We start from the raw sequence: 19,227 nt of genomic DNA, 5'->3' as shown, positions 1-19,227 counted from the left end.
TGAAGCTTTTGTTTGGTTTGCTATTGATAGCAACTGTCCACAAAATAAAAACAATTGGCATCAGAGATAATGGGAAGTGCAGATGCTGGAGAATCCAAGATTACAAAGTGTGGAGCTGGATGAACACAGCAGGCCAAGCAGCATCTCAGGAGCACAAAAGCTGACGTTTCGGGCCTAGACCCTTCATCAGAAAAGAGGGAGGAGGAGAGGGCTCTGAAAGAAATAGGGAGAGGGGAAGGCAGATTGAAGATGGATAGAGGGGAAGATAGGTGCAGAGGAGACAGACAAGCAATAAGGAAGGGGAGGATCAAATATGAAGGTAGGCTAGCTAGTCATATCAGAAATCATAGTAACAGCTTCTTTGAATACATAAGAAACAAACGTGAGGCAAAAGTAGACACTGGGCCACTCCAAATTGATGCTGGAAGGCAAGTGGTGGGAGATAAGGAAGTAGCTGAAGAACTTAATAAGTACTTTGCGTCAGTCTTCACAGTGGAAGACATGAGTAATATGCCAACAATTAGGGAGAGCCAGGGGGCAGAGCTGAGGATGGTAGGAATTACAAAAGAGCAAGTGCTAGAAGAGCTAAAAGGTCTAAAAATTGATAAATCTCCTGGCCCCGATGGGCTATATCCTAGAGTTCTGAGGAAGGTGGCTGAGGAAATAGCAGAGGCTTTGGCTATGATCTTTCAAAAGTCACTGTAGTCAGGGAAAGTCCCAGATGATTGGAAAATTGCTGTTGTAACTCCGTTGTTTAAGAAAGGATCAAGGCAAAAGATGGAAAATTACAGGCCGATTAGCCTGACCTCGGTAGTTGATTAAAATTCTTGAATCATTGTCAAGGATGAGATTTCGAAATTCCTGGAAGTGCAGGGTCAAATTAGAACAAGTCAGCATGGATTTAGTCAGGGGAGGTCGTGCCTGAAAAACCTGTTAGAATTCTTTGAAGAGGTAACAGGTATGTTAGACCAGGGAAACCCAGCGGATGTTATCTATCAAGACTTCCAACAGGCCTTTGATAAGGTGTCTCACAGGAGGCTGCTGAGCAACGTGAGGGCCCATGGTGTTCGAGGTGAGATACTGGCCTGGATTGAGGTTTGGCTGTCTGACAGAAGGCAGAGAGTTGGGATTAAGGGCTCTTTTTCAGAATGGCAACCAGTGACGATTGGTGTCCCGCAGGGTTCAGTGGTGGGGCCGCTGCTGTTCACCTTATATGTTAATGATCTGGATGAAGGGACTGGGGGCATTCTGGCGAAGTTTTCCGATGATACGAAGATAGGTAGACAGGCAGGTAGTACTGAGGAGGTGGAGAGGCGGCAGTAAGATTGAGACAGTTTAGGAGCGTGGTCCAGGAAATGGCTGATGAAATTGAATGTGAGTAAATGTGAGGTTTTTCACTTTGGTAAAAAGAATAGAGACATGGAATATTTTCTAAATGGTGAGAAAATTCGTAAAGCAGAAGTACAAAGGGATCTGGAATTCTTGGTCCAGGATTCTCTAAAAGTTAACTTGCAGGTAGAGTCCATGATTAAGAAAGCGAATGTAATGTTGTTTATCTCAAGAGGGTTGGAATATAGAAGCAGTGATGTGCTTCTGAGGCTTTATAAAGGCCTAGTTAGGCCCCATTGAGAATACCGTGTCCAATGTTGGGCCCCACACCTCAGAAAGGACATACTAGCCCTGGAGCGTGTCCAGCGGAGATTCACACGGATGATCCCTGGAATGGTAGGCTTGACATACGACGAACGGCTAAGGATCCTGGGATTGTACTCATTAGAGCTGAGAAAGTTGAGGGGAGATCTAATAGAAACTTACGAGATAATGTGTGGCTTAGAAGGGGTGGACGCTAGGAAGTTGTTTCTTTTAGGCCAGGAGACTAGGACCCGTGGGCACAGCCTTAAAATTAGAGGGGGTAAATTTAAAACGGAAATGAGATGACTTTTCTTAAGACAGAGAGTGGCGGGCTTGTGAAATTCATTGCCACGGAGTGCAGTGGGGGCCGGGACGTTGGATGCCTTCAAGGCAGAGATCAACAAATTCTTGATCTCACAGGAATCAAGGGCGACGGGGAGCGTGCAGGGAAGTGGAGTTGAAATGCCCATGAGCCATGATTTAAATGGCGGAGTGGACTTGATGGGTCGAATGGCCCTACTTAGACTCATATCTTATGGTCTTAAGTTAAAGGGTCGGACATGAAGCCAATAGAGGTGAGTGTAGGTGGGGAGAGGTCAGTCTGGGGAGGTCAGACAGGTCAAGGGGGCGGGAAGCGGTTAGTAGGTCAGGAATGGGGGTTTGGCTTGAGCTGGGAGGAGGGGATCGGGGAGAGGAAGAGCAGATTAGGAACGTGGGGACGAGCTGGGCTGGTTTTGGGATGCAGTGGTGGGAGGGGAGATTTTGAAGCTTGTGAAGTCCACATTGATACCATTGGGCTGCAGAGTTCCCAAGTCTCAGTTAAGGAAGGACAATAAACACTGGTCAGTCAGTCATACATCGAACAAAAAAAGTTTATTTTTTAAAAAAAATAGGATGCATCTGTCAATCAAGTGGCAAAGTATTATCGAGTTTTGAGAAGATTTTTAGCTCAGGATTGAGGTTTTGGATGTAAGATTGCTCACTGAGCTGGAAGGTTAGTTTTCAGATGATTCATCACCATTCCAGGCAAAATCATCAGTGAGCCTCCAGTGAAGCGCTGGTGTTCGGTCCCGCTTTCTATTCAAGTGTTTAGGTTTCCTTGGGTTGGTCATGTTATTTCCTGTTCTTTTTCTCTGAGGATGGTAGATGGATTTGGAGCCAATGTGTTCTCCCTAGTGTAGTTTGTGTATGGAATGAACTGCCAGAGGAGTGCCAGAGGCTATTATAATCACAGTATTTAAAAGTCACCTGCATGGACACATGAATAGGAAGGGTCTGTAGGGATATGGGCAACATGCTGGCAAATGGAACTAGTCATTTACGACATCTGGTCGGCATGGAGGAGTTGGACTGAAGGGCCTGTTTCCCTGCTGCACAACTCTACGACTCTGTCTTCGTCTCTTTGTGTCTCTCTCTCTCGCCCTCGCTCCCCCCTCCCATTTTCTCCAAACCCACCCCTCGCCACACCCACAATCTCTGTCTCTCCATCTTTCTGTGTGTGCCTCACTCTGTGTCTATGTCTCTCTCTCTCTCTCTGTTGTCTTGTCTCTGCCACCTCGCTGTGCACTTCTGTCTCTCTTTCTTTCTCTTTCACTCTGTCTCTTGTGTGTGTGTGTGTGTGTGTGTGTGTGCGCGCGCGCGCTCCTCTCTGTCTCTCGTCTTGCCTCTGCCTCCCTCTGTGTGTGTCTCTGCCGTTGTCTCTCCCCTGTCTCTCCGTCTCTCCGTCTCTCCCTGTGAACTTCTCCCTCTCCCCTGCCCCCACCCCCGGCGCTCTGTCTTTCTCTGTGTCTCTCTTCCTCTCGCCGTGTGTTTATCTATCCGTGCATCTCCACCCGCTCAGCAGGGAGCATTGAGTTTTTTTTTAAAAAGTTTAAAAATCTGTTTCAACCCAACCCATCCGCAATCAGACTGCATTTCTAATTCTCTCTCTCACACACACAGTCTGTCTCTTTCTCCCTCTCAGTCAATCCCCTTCCTCTCCTGTTCCTACTCATGCCTTTTCCCCCCACTCTGCCTCGGTGACGAGTCCACTGTCTGGAACCCTTTTCGCGGGAGGGGACTGAGGACCCAGCTGTTCTGCATCGGGATCAGCGTACCACTATCCCGGACCCCTACAGCCTCCAGCATGACCACTGGGCGAGGAGCAGGCATCCAGGCTGCTGGAGCGCTCGCTGCTCAGTGGCTCGGCCCTGCGCCGCCTTGGCCGGGAGCGGGGATCCGAGGTGGGAGAAGGCCTCTTCGCCCGGCTCCTGGGCACAGCTACCTGCCTGAACAATAAAATGTGAGACTGGATGAACACAGCAGGCCAAGATCTTGGATTCTCCAGCATCTGCAGTTCCCACTATCTCTGGTACCTGCCTGAACAGCTGCCTGGCACCGAACCCACCCCCTCCTCTCTCCCCGCCCCCTCCTCCCTTCCCCACCCGCCCCTCCTCCTTCCCCCCAACCCCCTCGTCCTACCCCCCGCCCCCTCCTCCTGCTCCCTCCCTCCATTCATCCATTCCTTCCTCCTGTCAGTCCTCGCTCCCTCCCTCCAGCCATCCATTCCTCCCTCGCTCGCTCCCTCCAGCCATCCATTCCTCCCTCACTCCAGCCGTCGCACCCTCCCTCCCTCACTCCAGTCAGTCAAAACAACAAAGAAAATTACAGCACAGGAACAGGCCCTTCAGCCCTCCAAGCCTGCGCCGACCAAGATCCTCTGTCTGACCAGTCACCTATTTTCTCACGGTCTGTGTCCATTTGCTCCCTGCCCGTCCGTGTACCTGTCCAAATATATCTTAAAAGATGCTAATGTGTCTGCGTTGCCCACCTCTGCTGGCAATGCGTTCCAGGTGCCCACCAACCTCTGTGTAAAGAACTTGCCATGCATATCTCCCCTAAATTTTCCTCCTCTCGTCCACGTCCTTTTGGTAATGGACACAGTACTCTAAATGTGGCCGAACCACAGTCCTATACAACTGCAACATGACCTGCCAACTCTTGTACTCAATACCCTGTCCAATGAAGGAAAGCATGCCATATGCCGCCTTGACCACCCTATTGACCTGCATTGTCACTTTCAGGGAACAATGGACCTGAACACCCAGATCTCTCTGTTCATCAATTTCCCCCAAAACTTTTCCATTTACTGTTTCGTTTGCCCTTGAATTTGATCTTCCAAAATGCATCACCTCGCATTTGCCTGGATTGAACTCCATCTGCCATTTATCTGCCCAACTCTCCAGTCTATCTCTGTTCTGTTCTGTAATCTCTGATAGTCCCCTTCACTATCTGCTTCTCCATTCCTCCCTTGTAGTGCGATTAGGCAAGACTTAGGAGGCATAGAATGGGTTAGCAAAATGCAGGGGATGGGGACAATTGAATTGTGGAGCTGGTTTAAGGAACAGATATTGCATGTCCTTGAGAGGTACGTCCCTGTCAGGCAAGGAGGAAGCAATAAGCTAAGGGAACCGTGGTTTACTAAAAAAATTGTATCTCTTGTTCAGCAGAAGAGGGAGGCTGATGTGACGATGAGACCAGATGGTTCAGATGAGGTGATGGAGAGCTACAGATTAGCTAGGGAGGATTTAAAGAGAGAGTTAAGAAGAGCAAGGAGGGTACATGAGCAGACATTGGCAGGTAAATAAAGGAGAGCCCTAAAGCTTTCTATAGGTATGTGAGGAATAAGAGGATGACTGGGCTAGGCAAAGGGCCAGTCAAAGACAGAAGTGGGAAGTTGTGTGTGGACGCTGTGGAGATTGGAGAGGTGCTAAATGAATATTTCTCATCTGTTTTCACTGAGCGACAGGAGAATATTGCAGAGGAGGTGACTGAGTTACGGGCTACTAGAATTGAAAAGGTTACGGTTAGTAAGGATGAAGTGTTATCAATTCGACAACGTGTGAAGGTAGATAAAACCCCTGGGCCTGATGGGATTTTTCCGAGGATTGCCTGGGAAGCTAGGGAGGAGGTGGTGGAGCCTTTGGCCTTGATTTTGGAGTCCTCATTGTCTACAGGTTTCGTACCAGAGGACTGGAGAAGTGCAAATGTTGTACCCTTGTTCAAGAGGGGCAGTAAGAATGACCCAGGCAATTAAAGACCTGTGAGCCTTACGTCTGTTGTAGGAAAAATTTTGGAAAGGATTATAAGAGATAGGATTTATAATCATCTAGAAAGCAACAATGAGATTGGAGATAGTCAACATGGATTTGTCAAGGGCAGGTCGTGTCTCACAAACTTCATTGAGTGTTTTGAGAAGGTGACCAATCATGTGGATGAGGGTCGGGCAGTTGGCGTGGTGTACATGGACTTGAGTAAAGCCTTTGATAAGTTTCCCCATGGTAGGCTATTGGAGAAAATACAGAGGCACGGGATTGAGGGAGATTTCGCCATTTGGATTAGAAACTAGCTTTCAGTAAGAAGGCAATGAGTGGTGGTTGATGGAAAATATTCAGCCTGGAGTCTGATTACTAGTGGTGTGTGTCAAGGATCTGTTTTGAGACCACTGCTGTTGTCATTTTTATAAATGACTTGGATGCAGGCATTGGTGGATGGGTTAGTAAGTTTGCAGATGACACTAAAGACAATGGAGTGGTGGACATTGTGGAAGAATGTTGCAGGTTGCAGGGAGACTTGGATAAACTGCAAAATTGGGCCGAAAGGTGGCAAATGCAGATTGATACGGATAAATGTGAGGTGATTCACTTTGGGAGGAATAATAGGAAGGCAGGACACCGGGTCAACAGAAAGATTCTTGGTAGTGGAGATGAACAGAGGGATCTTGGTGTCCATGTACATAGGTTCCTGAAAACTGCCCCCCAGGTTGATAGTGCTGTTCAGAAGTCTGATGGTGTTTTAGGTTGCATTGGTAGAGGGATTGAGTTGCGGAGACGTGATGTCATTCTGCAACTCTACAAAACGCTAGTGCGGCCTCGCTTTGAATATTGCATGGTCGCTCCATTACAGGAAGGATGTGGAATCGTTGCAACAGGTGCAGAGGAGATTTACCAGAATGTTGCCTGGTCTGGAGCGAAGGTCTTATGAAGAAAGGCTGAGGAACTTGGGTGTGTTCTCATTGGAGAGAAGGAGGCTGAGAGGGGATTTAGTAGAGACATACAAGATGATCAGTGGATTAGATAGGGTGGACAGTGAGAGTCTTTTTCCGAGGATGATGACTTCAGCTGGTACAAGGGGGCACAGCTACACATTGAGGGGTGATGGATTTAAGACAGATGTCAGAGGCAAGTTCTTTTCTCAGAGAGTGGTACGGGGGTGGAATGCTCTGCCTGCCAATGTAGTTAACTCAGCCACATGAGGGGCATTTAAACAGCCCTTGGATAAGCAAATGGATGCTGATGGGATAGTGTAGGGGAATGGGCTTAGATTAGTTCACAGGTCAGCGCAACATGGAGGGCCAAAGGGCCTGTTCTGCGCTGTGTTGTTCCATGTACTATTACAGTTCACAGATCACATTTAACACTAAAATGAGTGGTAGAGTAAAGAGGATAATGAAAATCTGCAGATGGACACAAAGTTGAAGTGAATGGACAAGGGTCTTGCAGATGGAGTGCAATGATGGTAAATGTGAGGCTATCCATTTTGGTAGCAATTAGGGCAAAATGGAGTATTACTTAAATGGTGAAAAATTGTAGCATGCTGCTATGCAGAGGGAGCTGGGCAACCTTGTGTATGAATCACAGAACGTTTGCAGATGCAGCTGGTAATTGAGGCAACAAATGGAATAGTGTCCCTTATAGCTCGAGTGATGCAGTTTAAAAATCGGGAGGGGATGCTCCAGTTGTATAGGGTGCTGGTAAAGCTTGATGTAGAGTAGTTTGTACAGTTTTAGTCTCCTCACTTTAGAAAGGATGTGCTGGCACTGGAGGGGGTGCAAAGGAGCTTCACAAGAATGATTCCAGAATTGAAAATGTTGCTGTATGGGGAGAGATTGAGGAGACTAGGATTGCACTCACTGAAACTTCGAAGAATGAGGGGTGTTCTAATAGCAACTTTTAAAATGATGAAAGAAATAGATAGGAAAGATACACGGAAGTTGTTTCCACTGATGGGTGAAATTACAACTGGGGGGCACAGCCTCAAAATAAGGGTGAACAGATTTAAGACTGAATTGAGGATGAGCTGCTTCATCCAAAGCGTTGTGAATCTGTGGAATTCTCTGCTCAGTGAAACAGTTGAGGTTCCCTGATTGAATGTTTTAAAGGCCAAGACAGATAGATCTTTGAACAGGAAAGGAATTGAGGGTTATGGTGAATGGCGGGGTAAGTGGAGCTGAGTCCGCACAAAGATCAGCCATGACCTTATTGAATGGCGGAGTGAGCTGAAAGAGACAGATGACCCACTCCTGCTTTATTTCTTATGTCCGTATGTCCTTAGATTGCCATCCTTGTCATTCCTCCTTCCCTGGAATAGGCCAGTTCTAAACGCTGATCAGTAGGTCTTTAAATAACTCCCGCGTATCAAATGTCGACTTGTTCAATAAAAGCTCCTCCCAATGAATACTACTCAGCTCCTACCGAATACTCCTTCCCCCAATTTAGTAGCTTCCCACAAGTTCCTAATTGTTCATAGCTATCTTAAAATGTAAGGAGAGGCGATCACCCCGTTTGAAGAAGCTCCTGGTTCAGTGTTTTTCCCCATGTGGGAGTCAGCTACAGGTTTTCTTGTTCCAAGCTTGGGGAGGAAATGGCCCAGTGGTGGTATTGCTGGACTGTTAATTCAGAGAGTTAGATAACATTCTGGGGACCTGTGTTCAAATCACAGCACAGCAGATGGTGGAATTTGAATTGAACATAAAAGAAAATCATGAATGAAGAATCTAATGATGACCATGAATCCATTGCCAAATGTCAGAAAAACCCAACTGCTTCACTGATGTCCTTTAGAAAAGCAAACTGCCATCCTTACGTGGTCTGGCCTACTTGTGACTGCAGACCCACAGCCATATGATTGACTCTGAACTGTCCCCTGGGCAACGAGGGATGGACAATAAACACTGCGTAGCTAGTGATGTCCTCCTCCCATTAACAAATAAATAAAATTGGATTCTACATCTTCTGATTGAAGATTGTTTCTTGTTCTCTCAGTAATTTCATCGCTTACAGTCAGTTTCCCTCCTGCCTGTCTTTTTGGAATGTCACGTAGCCCTGCACATTTACCTCCAGTGTTGATCTCCTTATAGCCATGTCTTTGTAATAGCTCTCAAATCATGCCCGTCAACCTGTATGTGTGCTCTTAATTTGTTGATTTTGTTCTGAATACAATGAGCACGCAAGCAAAGAGTCATTAATTTAGCTTTATAACTTTATTTGACCTCTTGACACTATTTACAGCTGTTTTCTGTTTCTACATGCTGTCCTTTCCAGTCCCATGCTGAGTATTGTTATCCCAATAGTTCTTTAATGTCAGTGTGTGTGTCTTCCTGGGCGAATATGCTCGTGTGGTCTACGGAGTTGTGGAGGTCGCAGTTCTAGGACAGCCATTTCATAGGCCTCTGCTGCAGCTAAGAAGAAAAGACAATCTCTTGCTCTGAGCTCTGCAAACCAGGGCGATGTCAAAAAGAAACAAGGTCAAAAGAGTTTCAACAAGAATCTCAAAATTAACTGCTGAATTCATATCAGCATTACAGGGATCGCCCAACTTAGTGGCCACACCATCCCACTTTCTATTCTTCACAAACAATCCAAATTCTGAACTATCCGTATCCCTCTTAACTTTTATGTTTTTTGAGCTAATTTCTTGTGTCTAACTTGTGCATATTTGTGGTGCCTTATGACTTCTTGCGTTTAGCAATTGAGAAACTCTCTCTCTCTTGAATTGAGTAAAACCTAGTTTTATAGGATCCCCAGTGTGGAAACAGGCCATTCAGTTCCACAAGTCCACAGCAACCCTACAAAGAGCATCCCACCCAGACCCATCCCCATTCCCTACTCTATCCCTGTCCGCCTGCATTTCCAATGGCGAATATACCTAACCTACACATCCGTGGGCAATGTGGGTAATTCAGCATTCCCAATCCACCTAACCTACATGTTTCCGAACTGGTCAAAACAATGATTCGATATGAATTAGTTAGAATGCAGCTGTTGACTGTCATCTTCCATCCCTGTGTTGGAGCGAGATTTAACATTCAAGATCAAAAATGAAACACTTGAACAAGGTAGTTCAAATTGCGGTTGTTGACTTGCTCGCCGAGTTGGCTTGTTTTCATTGAGACGTTTCGTCACCATGATCAATGACATCATCACTAGAGCCTCCAACAAAACAATGTTACTCTACTCTGTCCGGAATTTATACTGTCCGGTCTGTTACCATGAGTACTGTCATTTCGGGTTTTGATCTGTATGGGTTTGTATGTGGGGGCCCAATTGTATCTGCTTGTTGGTTGCATTATGGGTGGAGAATCACGCCTGTCATACAAAACTGGGACAAGGTAACCATAGTAGCCCAAGCCAAGCATAGACATGCAGAGGAATCCTAGAGGCATGGTTCTCAACCCATTCTCCAGCCTCACATTCTTGGTCTCTTCTATTTGAATATGATCACTCAACCATATCCTTTATGACAAACAACAGAGTCTTACATCACAAAATCTTCAGACAGGACTGTCCAGACAGATCCACTTGTTCTCATGATATCATCTTTTGCTGGAGGGATTCCGAAATGTCTACATTCTTCCTCAACTGAGCATCCTTGCGTTTGTGGTTGACAGAGATCTCAGCCATGTCCAACCCATGTCCTACACTTTGGCCTCACCCCTGATGAGGTACCCTGGTCCTCAATGACCAACCCATCAATATCCACATCGAGAAGAACATCAGCCACGATTTCTAACAAGAACCCACCACCAAGCATATATTCCCCTCCCCTCTCTTGTCAGCCTTCCGCAGGGACCATTCCGTTGGGACACCTCGATCCACTCCTTATCCATTCTCAACAGCTCCCCATAACCCAACAGCACTTTCCATGCCACCACAGAAGGCATAACATCTGCCCATTTACTTCCTCCTGCTTCACTATCCAAGGCTTCCAGGGGAAGCAGCGATTTACCCACACTTCACTCAATCTATTCTACTGTATTCACTGCTCACAATATGGTCTCCTTCTGCATCGGGGAGACGAAACACAGACTGACCAACCGCTTGGCAGAACACCTATATTCTGGCCGTAAGAATGGCCCCAGGTTTCCAATTGCCTGTCACTTGAGCGCCCCATCATGATCCCTGTCCAAAATCTCTGTCTCAGGCTTGCTGCAGTGCTCCAGTGAGTGCAAGCTAGAAGAAAAAAACCTCATGTGTGCTTTGCAGAACACCTCCGCTCGGTTCGCAGTAAACAGCAGCACCTCACAGTCGCGAACGGTTTTAGCTCCCCCTCCCATTCCTTAGACGACATGCCCATCATGGGCCTCCTGCAGTGCCACAATGATGCCACCCGAAGGGTGCAGAGGAACAGCAACTCATATTCCACTTGGGAACGCTGCAGCCCAATGGTATCGATGTGAACTTCACAAGCTTCAAAATCTCCCCTCCCGCCACTGCATCCCAAAACGAGCCCAGCTTGTCCCGCCTCCCTAACCTGTTCTTCCTCTCACCTATCCTCTCCTCCCACCTCACGCTGCACCTCCATTTCGTACCAACTGACCTCATCCCATCTCCTTGACCTGTCTGTCCTCCCTGGACTGACCTATCCTCTCCCGACCTTCCCACCTATACTCTCCTCTCCACCTATCTTCTTTTCTCTCCATCTTCGGTCCGCCTCCCCCTCTCTCTCCGTATTTATTTCGGAACCCTGTCCCCATCTCCCTCTCTGATGAAGGGTCTCGGCCCGAAACGTCAGCTTTTGTGCTCCTGGGATGCTGCTTGGCCTGCTGTGTTCATCCAGCTTCACACTTTGTTATCTTGGATTCTCCAGCATCTGCAGTTCCCTTTGTCTCTGAATAAAGGAGAAGGTAGGTGAAGAGGAGACAGACAGGTTAAAGAGGCGGCGGATAGAGCCAGTAAAGATGAGTGTATGTGGGCAGTTAGGGAGGGGATCGGTCAGTCCAGGGAGGACGACCAGGCCAAGGGGGTGGAGCTGAGGCTGGTAGGTAGGAGATGGGGGTAGGGCTTGAGGTGGGAGAGTGGACAGGTGGGAGGAATGACAGGTTAGGGAGGTGGGGATGAGCTGCGCTGGTTTTGGGATGTAGGTGGGGAGGGGAAATTTTGAAGCTTGTGAAGTCCACACTGGTACAATTAGGCTGCAGGGTTCCCAAGCAAAATAAGTGGTACTGTTCCTGCAACCTTTGAGTGGCATTGTTGTGGCACTGCAGGAGGCCCAGGATTGGCAGATGGAATTATGGTGTTGAAGGTGGAGATGTGGTCAATAAGTAGGAGCATGACGTAGATGCCCTTGTTATCTGGACGTTCCAGAGATGTGTGTAAAGCCAAGGAGAGGGCATCTGCCATGGATCTGCTGCATCAGTAGGTGAATTGCAATGGATCAAGGTAATGTGGGAGGCTGGAGTTGATGTGACCCATGACCAACCTCTCAAAGCACTTCATAGTGATAAATATGGATGTCAGAGCCACTGGGCAGTCGTCATTGAGGCTTTTGAAAAAAATTGCTGACATTCAGTGCGGGGATCTTAAAGCATTCGCACGAACATCAGAAAATTGGAGAAGCCTCGAGCATATGAGCACAGGTAGCTGAGGGTAGGGAGGGCGTGAATTACAGAAATCAAAGAGGGCAAGATACAGAGAGAGAGAGAGAGAGAGACAGAGATCATAGTGAACAAATGATTGGCCTGGTAGGCAGTGGAAAATACATGATTTTACATGGAACATGCAGATATCTTCGAAAAACAGGACATTGAGTTTTGGAAATTAGCGTTATAGTTGATTTGGAGTGAACCAAGTTACTGTTCAGTTTGGTTGTGGCTTTTGATGAAGGGATGGTCCATCTGAGATGGAAATTGGAGGAAGATTTCAGGATTTTTTCATGTTCTTGTCTTTCTGTTATGCCCCGAGGTAAAAAGCATTGGAAATGCTGTTAATTTTTTGCACGGCGAGCTGCAGAATATTGACCAGTCTCACACCATTGCCATCACCTTGCCCTTGCAGATGCGGATAAAGTTCTCCAAGCTGACAGAAATTGAAAGCACTCGCATCCTGTGACGATGGTAAGTTTACTTTCTTAAAAAAAAATGCTTGCAGCTTAATGAGCATAATAAAGAGCACAGGGGCTCTGGTTAACACTGCTGCCTCATGGCACTAACAACTTGGGTTCAATTCCGCCCTTAGGTCACTGTCTGTGTGGAGTTTGCACATTGTCCATGTGTCTGCATGGGTTTTCTCCGGGTGCTCGAGTTTCCTCCCACGGTGAAAAGATGTGCAAGTTAGGTGGATTGGCCATGCTAAATTTCCCAAGGTGTTCAGTGATGTGTAGGTTAGGTGAGTTATAGGTGGATGGGTCTGGGTGGGATGCTTTGAGGGGCAGTGTGGACGTGTTGGGCTGACGGACCTGTTTCCACATTGTAAGGATTCCCTGAATCATGATTCTATCATTTTACTGAGCGCAAAGGTACAATATTAGCCGGTCATATTTGTCTCACCTCTTTACACATTGACAAGAAAGCTTTAATTTTAGTTTCTATGCATTTGCAACGTGTCTGCTGTCTCTTACAAGGCTGACTATATCTCCTTCTCTAATGGGCATCTCCTGTCCCCTAACACCAAGAGGTGACACTTGCTTTTCGTTTCGTACAATCAGTAAAACAATAGCCTCCATATTACAGCTTCTCTTAATGCTCACACACGGTTCTTTTTTTCCTCCAGGTATTGACCACTCATCATTTCTTATTCCTCATCTCATCTCTCTCTCATGCACTCTCTCTCTCTCTCTCTCTCTCTCTCTCTCTCTCTCTCTCTCTCTCTCTCTCTCTCTCTCTCTCTCTCTCTCTCTCTCTGTCATTATCTCTCCTCTCCCTGTTATCCCCCATCACTTGACTCACAGGCACAAACAGAAGTTCACAGTCACACTGTGTTGCACATGCATATCCTATCCCTCATGCTCAAACATACTATCCATACACACACAGAACCAGGAACACAGTCTCTCACTCACACATTCTGTCACATTCTCACTCATTCATACTCCGTACTGTCACACAGTCAAGCACGGTCTTGCACACATGCTGTGGCATACTTGCATGCACTGTCGCAGGATCTTTTGCCACTGCTCATACTCTCGAGTACACACAGACACACACCTTCCCCCCCCACCCCCCGACAAATCTCTCCCTCACACACTTATGCTTGCAAATTTGCTTGCTCTCAAAGTCACTCGCTCTCACAGACACTCTCACAGCCTCATGCATGCTTGTAACACTCCCTCCTTGTGCTAATTCTTTTCACACACTCTCAAGCACAGACACTGGCGCACACATTCTGTCGTGCGCACACTCACACTTTCATGCACCATCTTTGCACTCTTGAACACAATCATATGCTCACCTCTCTCTCGCACACAGTCAATTTGATTTGAGTCATCATTGTCACTTGTGCCTTGGTACACTGAGAAGTTTTCTTATGCATGCAGTACAGACAGATCATACCATACAAAGTGCATTTGTGAAATGGAACATTGTACATCTTCTCTGTAGCTGTCACTGAGAGCGAGATCCAAAGGGCCTGTTCTGTGCTGTACTGTTCTATGCTGTACTGTTCTATGTTCTATGTTCTAGATTTAAAATTTTAAGTGTTCTATTCAGATCCCCAATAACAGCGGTGAAGATGCAGTTCTTGAATCTTTTCACACATGTATACAAACTTTTTTACATCTTCCCTTCAGTCAAAGGTAGAAGAGAGTGTAATTGTTGGGTGAGAAGGGCCTTTGATTTTGTCAGTGGGTTTCCCGAGGCAGTGGGAAGTACAGGTGGAATCAATGAATGGAAGGCTGGTTTGCATAATGGACTATGCTGTGTTCACGACTCTGTAGTTTCTTATGACCTGAGGAAGAGCTGTTGCCAAACCATGCTGTGATAGGTTGCTTTCTATGGTACATCAATAATTGTTGTCCTTGTGGACACACTGAATTGCCTTAGCCTCTTGGGGAAATAGAGACATTGGTGTGCTTTTTTGCCCATTGTGACGATCTGGGTGGACCAGGAGAGATCGTTGGTGATCAACACTCTCAACTATCTCCACCTCAGCAACATCTCTCTCACTGTCTGATGCTGGCGCGCTCACACTCACATTCTGTCGCCCATTCTGTCTGTCTGTCTGTCTCTCTCTCCCTCATCGCCCATCTCTCTCGCTCTGTCTGTCGCGCGCTCGCTCTCTCCAATTCTGCCTGGAAGAAGAAAGGCAAGAGCCATAATAAATAGGGATTGTTCAGCTAGAGGAACCATGCTGTGATATGCATCCAGACAGGATGCTTTCTCTGGTACATCAATGAAAGTTGTCTTTGTGGACACACCAAACTGCCTTAGCCCCCTGGCAAGTAGAGACAAATGGTGTGCTTTTTTGCCCATTGCGACGATCTGGGTGGACCAGATTTTGCACAGTCGTACCTGTGACTCCATTGTGACATATTAACCAGGTCAACAATGTCATTAAGGGGATCCTGAAGGAGGAGGACCCTAAGACACAGCTCGATGTACACATTGGTAAGATGAGTGATTTGGTTTGGGGTAACGCTTGCACCAGGCGTTCCGAGAGCTAGGCAGTGGATTAAATAGCAGGACCTGTAAAGTTGTAATCTCTGGATTATTCCTGGTGCCACATGCTGAGAAGGCAAGAAAAAGGGGAAGAAAACAGATGAATGCTTGGCTCAAGTGTTTGTGTTTGGGGAGGGATTTAGACTCCTGGATCTGAAGGAGAATTTGTGAGGATGGTATGTCCTCTACAAGTGGGCTGGTCTGCAGCTGAAGCAGAAAGGAACCAAAATCCTTGCACAAGGGTTTGCTAATGTTGTGAGGAATTTAAGCTATCGGCCTTGCAAGCAGTGGGCAGTTGAAGAGCAGGGAATTCACTGAGGGGTGAGAAGCTAATAAAATAATAATTATATTCTGGGATTTCAACTGCACAACATTAATTGAGATTAGACAAAAGTTTGACTTGGGAAATAATTCTTTAAATACATTTGATAGATTATTTTACATGAACATGGAGATGAGCTTGTAAGGCACAGTGCAATGCTGGACCTATTTCTGGGACACAAAGCCAGTGTTCCTTTGGCCCTCGATGTTGCGCCGACCTGTGAACTAATCTTAACCCATCCCCCAACACTATCCCATTATCATCCATATGCTTATCCAAGGACTGTTTAAATGCCCCCAATGTGGCTGAGTGAACTACATCAGCAGGCAGGGCGATCCTTACCGCTCTCCGACTAAAGAACCTGCCTTTGACATCTATCTCAAATCTATTATCGCTCAATGCGTAGCTCTGCCCCCTCAGACAAGCTGATGCCACCATCCTCAGAAAAAGACTCTCACTGTCCACACTATCTAGTCCACTGATCATCTTGTATGTCTCTATTAAATCCCCTCTGAACCTTCTTCTCTCCAATGAGAACAGACCCAAGACCCTCAGCCTTTCTTCCTCAGACCTTCGCTGCAGAGCAGGCAACATCCTGGTAAATCTCTTCTGAACCTTTTCCAATGCTTCTACATCCTTCCTGTAATGGGGTGACCAGAAATGCACGCAGTATTCCAAGTAAGGCTGCACTAGCTACATCTTTTAATTTACTAGCACAGAGTACATCGCGTGCAGGATACCTATTGACCTTTAGCCCCATTAGTTTCCCTAGCACCTCTTCTCTGGTGATATTTCCTGTCTTCTTTTTGCCCCTTGTTAATTAAGTAATTTTGAGATGCTATTTGTGTCTTTTGCTGTGCAGACTGGTATGAAGTATTTATTTGTCTCATTTGCTATTTCCTGATTCCCCATTATTATTTTTGCCGCCTCCATTCTTTAAGGGATCTGCTTTCACTTTGACCTCTTCCTTCATTTGTTTAAATAAGCTCTTATTGTCTGTTTCTTTTCTATTTCTCGGCTTTGAAATCTTTCCTTATTTCTGGTTTTCTACTAACCTTGGGCACTGACTGTTGAATTGGCAGAACATTGGAGAGAATGCTTAGGATATGAAATTTTTGGTCTGATAAATAGTATTCGACATGGTGCTGTTGCCTCCGCTCCTGCTCAGGTCTCTCCCAGTTGAAATGCCAAATGTGAGCCTGCCCATGCTCTTCACAGCTGCCCTGCAGCATTAAATGGCTGGAGGCAGGACAGCGGGCACCCTCTTGGATGGAAGTTCTATCTTGTAGAACTCCTGGCCACTTAGAGCCCAGAAGAGTCTGAAGTTGCTGATGGCTGGATGGCGGGTCCCCGACTAGAGGTGCGGAGTGGTCGAGGGTTGTTAGGGGTTTTTAAAAGGTTGGATGAGAGTTTAAGGGCATGAAGTGCCTAGGATCAGGCCAAGGGGCCTGTGAACGATGTTCCCCTACCAACTCACTTTTTCTAGACTGGATTGTGCATGTAAAGCTGACTGTCTTTCTGATTGACATCTATCTCCTGACACAATAGAGGGGATCCCTTAAATTGCCATCAATTAGTCTCAGGAGGTCAAAGGATAGGCAGGCTGCTTGACAGTTCCCCAGAACTTTCACACATGTACGCACAGTGCCCTCCAGATTTTGTGTGTTCTTCCCACCTTCGTATCTGTGGGATGGGGCTGTATAATCGAGCTCATAAGAAGTTATCCTGAGCCTTGAAATAGGACTGGAATGATGCAGCCAAATCTGGTGACTAAACTTCAAGACTAATAATTTTGGTAGTCTTGAATAATAATCATGAAATTTACCCAACTTGTTTTAAGAATGTGACATTTTATCATCAAATTTAGCTCATGCTGTTTTCATTGGAGTACAGGGGATTAATAAGTAGTGAATCGAGACATGAGGGATTACGATAGGTTGGGATAAGATAAACGTGGAAAAGCGGTGTTCCCATGGCTAATGGATGATGTTACAAGGAGAAGGGAATGCATTCATGTTTTGGGGAAAAGATGTCGGGGGATGTAAAGAGGAATTTTTTTTTAAAGCAGTGATTGTTTCTGCCTGGCATTCGATGTTTTGACAATGTTTGCCAGATTTTGTTGGCATCTTGTGAACTAACATTGAATTGATACTTGCTGAACTACTAATTGTTTTTGGTAGACACTGTAGAACATACCATATGTATGGCAAAATAGCAAAATTACAAGAGAAATCTAGTTCAAAACCGAGGTAACAGAGCACCTTTTTAAAATTAACAAGAACGTGTCATTAACACACTTAATAGCTGCGACATAGTGTGATTTAAAAGAATGCTGATAACCCGAAGTGAAGTAGGGGTTGTAAGATCCACTGTTTGAAACGAGTGAAGAGCCAATTAGATTGTACTTTGGATTTGGATGTAATGAGAATGCACGCCGGTTGAAAGAGATGGATGTTTTAGGTTAAATTGTTGTGAGTGCTGCTTCATAAATATCAAGGCGGGCTTCATAACATATAAAGCTACTGTTCCTCCACCATTGTTCCACAGAAATTACTGAAGCAAACAACAGAATATGACCAGCATCACTGACGGTTCCCTAGTTAGATTTGACATTTTACATTTGAGAAGGAAATGGCCTGTTTCCATCATTCAAGAGTATTTTTGTGAATCATTGTATTTATTTCTAGGCCAAATAAAGGAATTAATTTTATTTAATAGATCCAATAAGTTAAAACTGTAATCGAAGTTAGTTTTCTTCCTCCTTTGTAGTGGATCTGTTGGAGTTGCACACAGCACAATGTGTCTTCGATCAACACAAATTGACACAAAACGAGCAACTTCTAAATGTGACTGAAGTAATCAACTGTTCAACGACCATTTATGATGGTTTGGAACAAAATCACAAAAACTAGGTCAATGTGCCACTCTGTGTCGACATGTATCTGAACTGGCTGCTGAACGTCTTTGATACGTATGTATGATTTACACTTGAATGTAGTCTGTTTAGATTGTCCGAAGGTGCATTAAACTGCTTCCTGCATATTGGATTTTGATATATGCATGATCAGTTAAGTAAATGTGAAGATTGTCGACTGATTAAAATCAACCCTGGCATTGTTGACATAAAGTTTCAGTGTGTTCTAATTTCATTTCAGTGAAAGAAATAATGTAGTTAAAAGTTTTAGCGACTTTTGTTTTAAATCATAAAATTGAAACTGATATACTTTTGATTCCTTTTGGTCAGATCTGTACAGGATCATGTAGACATCTCGACACTCTGATTGCAATGCTCTTCACGGTTACAAATGTTAGTGCTGGAGAATGACGTGTATAATGCGCACAATATGAACATCATCCAGTTAATGTCAAGGAATAAACGGCCAGATGTTGAATAAAATTTTGTGACCGTCAATCTCGTAGAGTCATACAGCATAGAAACACCATATCTATGCCTACCAACAAACACCAAACTGCACTAATCTCATTTATCTACACTTGGTCCAGAGCCTACTTTGACCTAGCATTTTAAATGCTCATCCCAGATGCTTTTTAAATGTTGAGAATACCTGCCTCTACTTGCCCT

At 45.6% G+C, this 19,227-nt stretch overlaps 1 long non-coding RNA gene across 6 annotated transcripts in view; it reads left to right on the top strand.

Annotated features, from left to right (window-relative positions):
• Positions 1 to 19,227, top strand: part of LOC132209006 (uncharacterized) — a 156,264-nt gene that overhangs the window by 93,468 nt on the left and 43,569 nt on the right. For 5 of the 6 annotated variants that reach the window (XR_009445071.1, XR_009445070.1, XR_009445072.1 and 2 more), the window contains exon 6: positions 12,726 to 12,784. This is a non-coding gene — a long non-coding RNA (uncharacterized LOC132209006). Of the gene's footprint in view, positions 1 to 12,632; positions 12,785 to 19,227 lie in introns of all 6 variants that reach the window. The other variant, XR_009445073.1, reaches the window with a different exon arrangement.

Source organism: Stegostoma tigrinum, unplaced genomic scaffold, assembly GCF_030684315.1.
Source record: "Stegostoma tigrinum isolate sSteTig4 unplaced genomic scaffold, sSteTig4.hap1 scaffold_61, whole genome shotgun sequence".
NCBI classification, from domain to species: domain Eukaryota; kingdom Metazoa; phylum Chordata; class Chondrichthyes; order Orectolobiformes; family Stegostomatidae; genus Stegostoma; species Stegostoma tigrinum.
This window is presented reverse-complemented; position numbering and strand designations above follow the sequence as displayed.